This window comes from Corythoichthys intestinalis, chromosome 18 (genome assembly GCF_030265065.1).
Source record: "Corythoichthys intestinalis isolate RoL2023-P3 chromosome 18, ASM3026506v1, whole genome shotgun sequence".
In the NCBI taxonomy this organism is placed as follows: Eukaryota; Metazoa; Chordata; class Actinopteri; order Syngnathiformes; family Syngnathidae; genus Corythoichthys; species Corythoichthys intestinalis.
In genome coordinates, this window is record NC_080412.1 from 21,659,335 (window position 1) to 21,667,995 (window position 8,661).

Here is an 8,661-nt window from a genome sequence, read left to right on the forward strand (position 1 = left end):
TGTGGGCGGTTCCATAATCCGTACTTTCTCCAGGGAACATTTTAAACATCATTTGCACTCACAGTTATTTGACTGTTTCAACACCCACATATTTTGGTTACACCCATAGAAAATGTGTGCAATTCCACACCATATACTTTACTAAAGGAACGCTTGCGACACCCAAATTTTTCCACACCCATGGAAATTTGGTTAATTTAAACATCTTTCTAAAGTTTTTTCAGTGAAAGTTTCAACATGCACAAATTCCATTGCACCTGCAAGAAATGTGGGTGATTCAATGCCCCCACATTGCTAGATGAACTCTTTCAGTACCCACTCTTTGTCACACAACACCCACACTATTTTGCGTATGAAATGTTTTAACTCTGCCACATAGTCGTAGTCATTTTTTAATTTGATTCAACACAATCACTTTTACCATTGAAGGCTGCAACATCCCATACGCAGAGATAAGGAGGGACCATGGGGCATAGCCCCCCTGGTGGCCGAAAATGTCATTGCATGTGATTGACTTTCCAATATTTTGATGTAAAATTAAGACTGTCGGTAAAATGTTGTCTATAAAAGTTGTAAAGCAATTTAAAAAAAAAACAAACAAAAATGAATGAAATGGACAAAAAAAAATTCTATAATAGGTCAAAATTATTTTTCAAACAGATCATGTGACGAGCACCTTAGTGACGGTCATTTTCTTTGCTTAGCCCCCCCAAAAAAACACCTGAAGACAAAAGAGGCAAGATGGATACACGTAATTTTTTCAAACCTAAGCTATCAAAAGCGACAACAACTACTGAGCGAGAACCAAGAATTGAAGATCAGGACCATGAAACGCCGGAGGCCACCGCCAAAATGGTGAGCGGAGTTTAAGTTTGTCCCACTGAAGACGTTAATTGTACAACAGAGCAACCACCGGGCATACCATATGATATGGACGACGATACTGACCATAAGCATAGCTGTCCTAAGAAGTCTGATTTAGTATTCCCCTAAAAAATGATGGGAAACAAAAAAACGCTCTTTTTTAACATATTTTTGTAAATGTTCCAAGCTGGAATATTCAGTCAAAAAGAATGCGGCGTCTACTAGGTAAAACAGAAAAAATGCGTGCACTCACACACACACGCACACGGCTGGTATGCCTCTATGTCCAAGTATGGGCTAAGCTACTATCTGAGCATATGTCTTCTAAGTTAATTTTATTGCTGACACTGCGTTTCGGAGTCATCAACATCCCCACCCCCCACCCCCAAACCACAAAATTAAAACTCCGCCTATGCAACATCCACACATTTCATTTTAGCATTATATATGTTTCAATGCATTCCTTTGTTGGGATTTTGTATGGTATTATAATTTTGAACGCCCCAGAGCAAATAATTGCTGTGCGGCATGCAAAATGACAAATCGAAAGAAGTCCTACTCCATTCATGCAGAAGATCTGGATTGGCTGGAAGAAGATGTCTGACCTGTCGTATTGGGAACCGTGCTAAAAGTTGGCTGTACACCTGCGCGTCGTGGTAAGCTATACAGCGACGGCATGCACTGTCTTGTTAACTATATTTCTGTTTTCAAGCAGGGAACGTGTTCAAAGATGCCTTAAAAAATGAAGAACGCAACTACACCTATACTTTTGCTCATACCTACATGGATCAATGAAAAGTTTCAGCAAACACTTTTGTTATCTTTGTGGGTGTGGTTGCTTCAACATCTAAAAAGCACTATTTGTTTAATGTGGGTAATCCGAGACCCAAATATTTTTGAAATAGTTTTCACTGGAAGACCCAACTTCTAGTGTGCAACCCGTTTGAATAGGGTGTGTCTGCCCTGAGAGCAGCTGATAGGAGTCCAGCCTTACCCTCCACTAACAAGCACATGCAAATCAACACACATGTCCTGATGTGACCTCAGGCCTAGGCACACATAAATGACTGAAGTTGGGAGTGTTCAAATTTTTCTGTAATCAACACATTTTCTACAATTGCGCGCTATAAACAGTAGCAGCAAAATCATAACCACTCATCATGCAGTTGTTATTGTTCCAAGTGTAGTAATCACTAGTGGTAAATGGTCTCCCTCTAGTGGTTTTATGAGAGAACCGCAGTACAATACAGTTCAGTTGTGTTTCACTTTTATGATTACTGTTAATATATTTTTAATGTGCTTTTAAGAGGAGGGACAGATATTCTTTATAGTGGACCACTGAATATTGGGACTCAGGATACCCTCCCACCCAATATTTGAAAAATATTTTTCCTGAATTTGTTAAATAAATTAATAAAAATGTTTTTTTTTGAATGATTCGAACAAAATACAACACTAAATGTAAAATGTCAATGCAATTTTAATGGGCACCCATTATTTTGCCACTCAGCAGCTTTTTGTTTATTTCAAAAAGCATGATTTATAAGCTAATGCTACGTAGGACAAAGCATTAGATTATAAATTATTGTATGTATAATAATTTGATGTAGATGAGCCAAAACTATTAAGGATTTCCTTATTTGTAAAACCGATTCTAAAACACAAGATGCCTTCAAATTCAAAGCGCTATGTAAAGTACGTAGATGCTTATTCAGCTGCATTAGCCCTATGTAATAATACGACTTTTATTCTTGTAGTAATAGTACGAGAAAAAAAGTCAAACTATTACTATGAGAATAAATGTCGAATTAATAGTACAAGAATAAAAGTCGTATTACTACGTAGGGTTAGGATTTAGCTGAATAAGCAGCTCGGTACTATATGTAGCGCGTTGTCACCTCTGTTAAAATCAATAATATTGAAAGCATCTTGTGTTTTAGAATGAAATTCATCAAATTATGTTCAATAGAAGAATTTATACTCATGGTTCATCGTAGCTCCCAAATAAGGTACATGTACAGTGGTATGAAAGAGTATCTGAACCTTTTGGAATTTCTCACATTTCTGCATAAAATCACCATCAAATGTGATTTGATCTTTGTCAAAATCACACAGATGAAAACCGTGTCTGCTTTAACTAAAACCACCCAAACATTTATAGGTTTTCATATTTTAATGAGGATAGTATGCAAACAATGACAGAAGGGTGAAAAATAAGAAAGTCAACCATTACATTTAATATTTTGAGGCCCCCCCCCCCCCCCTTTGGCAGCAATAACTTCAACCAGACCAGATCAATCTGGCACATCAATCAGGACTAACCTTGGCGATTCTTCTCTACAAAACTGCTGTAGTTCAGTCAGATTCCTGGGATGCCTGGCATGAATCGCTGTCTTTAGGTCATGCCACAGCTACTCAATGGGGTTGAAGTCTGGACTTTGATTTGGCCACTCCAGAACGGGTATGTTGTTCTTTTGAAACCATTCTGAAGTTGATTTACTTCTGTGTTATGGATCATTGTCTTGTTGCAGCAACCATCCTCTTTTTGGCTTCAACTGTCTGACAGACGGCCTCAGGTTTTCCGGCAATACATCCTGATAAACTTTCGCATTAATTCTTCCATTAATGATTGCAAGTTGTCCAGGCTCTGAGATATCAAAACAGCCCCAAATCATGATGCTCCCTCCACCATGCTTCACGGTGGGGATGAGGTGTTAATGTTGGTTCAACTTTGGTTTCATCAATCCACAAAATATTTTCCCAAAACTTCTGTGGAGTGTCCAAGTGCCTTTTTGCGAACATTAAACGAGCAACAATGACAGCAGTGGCTTCCTCCGTGGAGTCCTCCCATGAACACCATTCTTGGCCATAGTTTTACATATACTGTAGTTGATATGTGCACAGAGATATTGGACTCTGTCAGTGATTTCTGTAAGTCTTTAGCAGACACTCTGAGGTTCTTTTTTTTTTTACCTACTTGAGTATTCTGCGCTGAACTCTCGGCATTATCTTAGGTGGAGGGCCACTCCTTTAGAGAGAAGCAACAGTGCCAAACTCTCTTCATTTGTAGACAACTTGTCTGACTGTCAATTGATGAACATCCAGACTTTCAGTGATGGTTTTGTATCATTTCCCAGCTTTATAGAAATCAACAATCCTTGATTACATCCGACATACAAGCACAAAACTTCAAAAAAAGCTAACAAAGACTGATAGTTTATTCATTATTATTATTATTATTATTATTGTTGTTGTCGTTTCAGTCTATTTTATAATACAGTAGAATAACAGGAAAAAATGGCTACAATTGCAAGTTACTTGGTAGATGGAAGATTCAAAGAATACTGTCTGTTTTTAAGGGTGGCACATCGGTCTGTCACTAGTATGGTGTGACTCTGACGCTGAAGCTCATCTTTTTCAATTGAGATAACTGACTGTTTCTGACCCTTTAAGATACATTAAATAACAATGAATTTAATTAATATCCACTATGCGTAAAGTGAGAAACGCAGTTGATGCTCCAGAAGGAAGTCACCGCAAAGATGGTGGTAAAAAAAAAAAAGAGTGCACACTTAACTCTATAAACAACCAGGAAATTCACAATGCATTTCAGACTAACCAGCTAGTAACAGCAAGGTAGCAGCGTTATTTTAGAGCTGGGATTTAACTTTTGACCGCAAAACAACGAAGGTGGAACATGCGCAGAGATTGTCTGTAGTGTGCAAGTCAGGTTTTTTTTTTTTTTTTTTTTTGTCAAACATGGAGCATTGGTTTATTAATTTCATGGGATTTTGTTCTGTTAGCTGTGGGCTGGAGCTAACTACCAGCTACCAACTGCTTTTACTAAAGTACAGCAGTGATAAATGCTCACTTTCTTGAAAAACGTTCTTATGTCCATCCTTCATCCATCTATTTACGCTCTGCTCTGCGTGCATCAGAGGTACACTCACACACTGCTGGCGTTAACGACCGCGAGCAAGGTCACAGGGAAAACGCGGACTGGATTTTCAGTGATGTGGACGTTCTCTATATGAACAAGTGGAATGGAATGGATAACGACGCACTGAAGGGGCTCTTATCTTACTTTATGAAGAGAAGGGAAACTGACAAATTAATTGTGACAAGTTGTTATCATAATGATATAATGATATTTAAGTTAATAATGACATGTTATACGATTACTGATTGAAACTAATATTCTGGCAACTTCATAGTGAATATGTCAGCATTTTGTACTTTTTTTTTTTTTTTTATATAAAAAAAAACACCGAATTATTTAGGGGGGCTTAAGTATAAAAATAAGGCTAACGACGCCACTGCCTTAACATAATAACCAGTAAAAATAAACTGAAACTTGCCAATTTCATTGAAAAATATGACTTGGAAAAAGACCCTAGCAATTTTATATTTAATATATTTATTTATTTATTTATTTATTAAAATTTATTTTAGACTGTATTCTCATAGCATGCACCGGTTCAAATGTGTCATGAAAAGTGCAAAGACGTTTTAACCAACTAGTCCTTTTCAAAAAATTAGTATATTGTGATAAAGTTCATTATTTTCTGTAATGTACGGATAAACATTAGACTTTCATATATTTTAGATTCATTACACAGAACTGAAGTAGTTTAAGTCTTTTATTGTTTTAATATTGATGATTTTGGCAAAAAAGTCAAGAAAAAACAAAAATCCCTATCTCAAGAAATTAGCATATCATGAAAAGGTACTCTAAATAAGCTACTAACCTAATCATCTGAATCAAAAAATTAAGTCAAAACCCCTGCGAAAGATTCCTGAGGCTTAAAAACTCCCAGACTGGTTCATTACTCAAAACCGCAATCATGGGCAAGACTGCCGACCTGACTGCTGTCCAGAAGGCCATCATTGACACTCTCAAGCAAGAGGCTAAGACACAGAAAGAAATTTCTGAGTGAATAGGCTGTTCCCAGAGTGCTGTATCAAGACACCTTAGTGGGAAGTCTGTGGGAAGGAAAAAGTGTGGCAGGAAACGCTGCACAACCAGAAGAGGTGACCGCACCCTGGGAAAGATTGTGGAGAAGGGCCAATTCCTGACCTTGGGGGACCTGCAGAAACAGTGGACTGTCATTGATTCACATCGTGCACAGGCGTGTGTGAATCAGCGGCAGAAGCACCTGACCTTAGCTACAGAGAAGCAGCACTGGACTGTTGCTCAGTGGTCCAAAGTACTTTTTTTTTCAGATGAAAGCAAATTTTGCATGTCATTTGGAAATCAAGTTGCCAGAGTTTGGCGGAAGACTGGGGAGAAGAAAATGCCAAAATGCCTGAAGTCCAGTGTCAAGTACCCACAGTCAGTGATGGCCTGGGGTGCCATGTCAGCTGCTGGTGTTGGTCTGCTGTGTTTTATGAAGGGTAGGGTCAATGCAGCTACATTAGCTATCAGGAGATTTTGGTGCACTTCATGCTTCCATCTGTTGAATAGCTTTATGGTGATGAAGATTTAATTTTTCAGCACGACCTGGCACCTACTCACAGTGGCAAAACCACTGGAAAATGGTTTACTGACCATGGCATTACTGTGCTCAATTGGCCTGCCAACTCTTCTGACCTGAACCCCATAGAGAATCTGTGGGATATTGTGAAGAGGAAGTTGAGAGACACCAGACCCAACACCGTGGATGAGCTTAAGGCCGCTATCGAAGCATCCTGGGCCTCCATAACACCTCAGCAGTGCTACAGGCTAATTGCCTCCATGCAGGGGCGGACTCGGACTAAAAAGCAGCCATAGACTTTGACTCAGGGGAATTTTTTTTTTTTACATTTTATTGTAAAATGCATCAATTTCGTGCACTTTGAGAGAAAAATGAAGCAGCTATGACGAACTACACATTGCATTACTATACATTTTAACTTGAATACTCACTGAGAAATTAACAGCACAGTCCAGGTCTCAATGTAGAACCAGAAAAGGCAGAAGACTGCCTGAAGCACAAAGAAAATATCGTATGATTTATGATAAATCACAATGAAAAGAGGCTGTAATTATACATTTTAACTTGTATAATCACTGAGAAATGAACAGAACACTCTCAGGATCTCTATGTAGAACCAGAAAAAGCCAGGAGACTATATTTCTTCTGAATTAATATTGCTGCTGCGTGTGCATACGTTGTTTTACAGCTAAAATATTTTTTCTTAGGAGAGTGATAGTAGGACTAACATACTGTAACTTGATACGATTGCAAACGGGGACATGGACTTGCTGGCACTAACCCTTTAATTGCCATTTATTTCATTTAAAGTGTAGCTACCTGGTGGATAACAACTGCCAATATACCAAGCAAGTAACCCTCTTCGTCCCTACTTACTTGCCCTACGCTTGTCTGGGGAACTTCCACCAGCTCATCATTACCCTCTCCCGTGTCTGTTGTCTCTCCCTGCACCGGCTGCACAAGAGAACGGCTGCCGCTTCCACTCTCACCATCGCCGGGGGCTGGGCTGTTGCTAGCCGGCGTGGCCGTTGCAGCCAAACTGCTGCTTGCGAACATGTGTGTCAACTTCTGACATTTCGATGCTTCGCTTTCGAGTTTCTTCAGTTTTTTTTCTCTCTAACCTTCTCCGCGCCACCCTTCTCGGTTTTTTTTTTGCCACCACCATCCATATTGTTTATCCACGCTCGTTGCTATTTTGCTTCCACAAGGAGTAAGGCTTTACCAAAGTAGGCTACTCTGTGCTTTCTTCGTTCTTCTCCGACCAGATTGGCGGTTAACAGCCAGGAGCATTGCTGCCATCTGTCGGATTGGATACGAACTGTAGATAATCATAGAGGATAGGGGGGATAAAAACAGTAATGTAAATATGGCGGCCGCCGGCCGTCCAGAGTACAGGTGTAGGTTCACTATCCTCTTCCCCTCACTATCCACTCGCTCTCGCTATATGATTGGCCGAAGAGTCGAAATGCTCTCCCGTGAAATGCCTGTTTAAAAATCGGACAAGCGCAGGCCCCCGCGAGTGGATAGTGAGGGGAATAGGATAGTGCACCTATACCGGCCGTTCTGTAATCCTCCAGAAGCTACAGATTACCAGTCCGCCGCTGCCTCCATGCCATGCCGCATTAATGCGGTCATTTCTGCAAAAGGATTCTCGACCAAGTTTTGAGTGCATAGCTGATGTAATTAATTGAAGGTTGACTTTTTTTGTATTTAAAAAAAACTTTTTTGTATTGGTCGGATGAAATATGCAAATTTTTTTAGATAGGGATTTTTGTTTTTTCTTGACTTTTTTGCCAAAATCATCAATATTAAAACAATAAAAGGCTTGAACTACTTCAGTTGTGTGTAATAAATCTAAAATATATGAAAGACTAATGTTTATCAGTACATTACAGAAAATAATGAACTTTATCACAATATGCTAATTTTTTTTAGAAGGACTAGTATAGTTCTGTTTTGGTCATGTGTGATTGTTAAAAAATAAAATAAAATAAAAAAACGCGAAGTCCAGTAGCATTTGGAGCACATTGAAGTTTTGTAGCACCCTCTAGGGGCTGCATGTAAAACAGCACACGCTGAACCAAGAATTGAAAAAAACTCCGTTGAAAAAAACATACATTTTTAATGCTGTGCTTCAGACTATTTAATATTCTTACATAATTTAAAAACATTCAACTGATTTCCACATTTTTATCAAATTCGGCATTGTTAATTCAAGTGAAATTCCGCTTAACCCTGCAATATTTACATCAGTTTGTAAACTTTAAAAAAAAAAACAAAAAAAAAACCTCCAAGCATTTCCGATTGAGCAATCTTCTTGCTA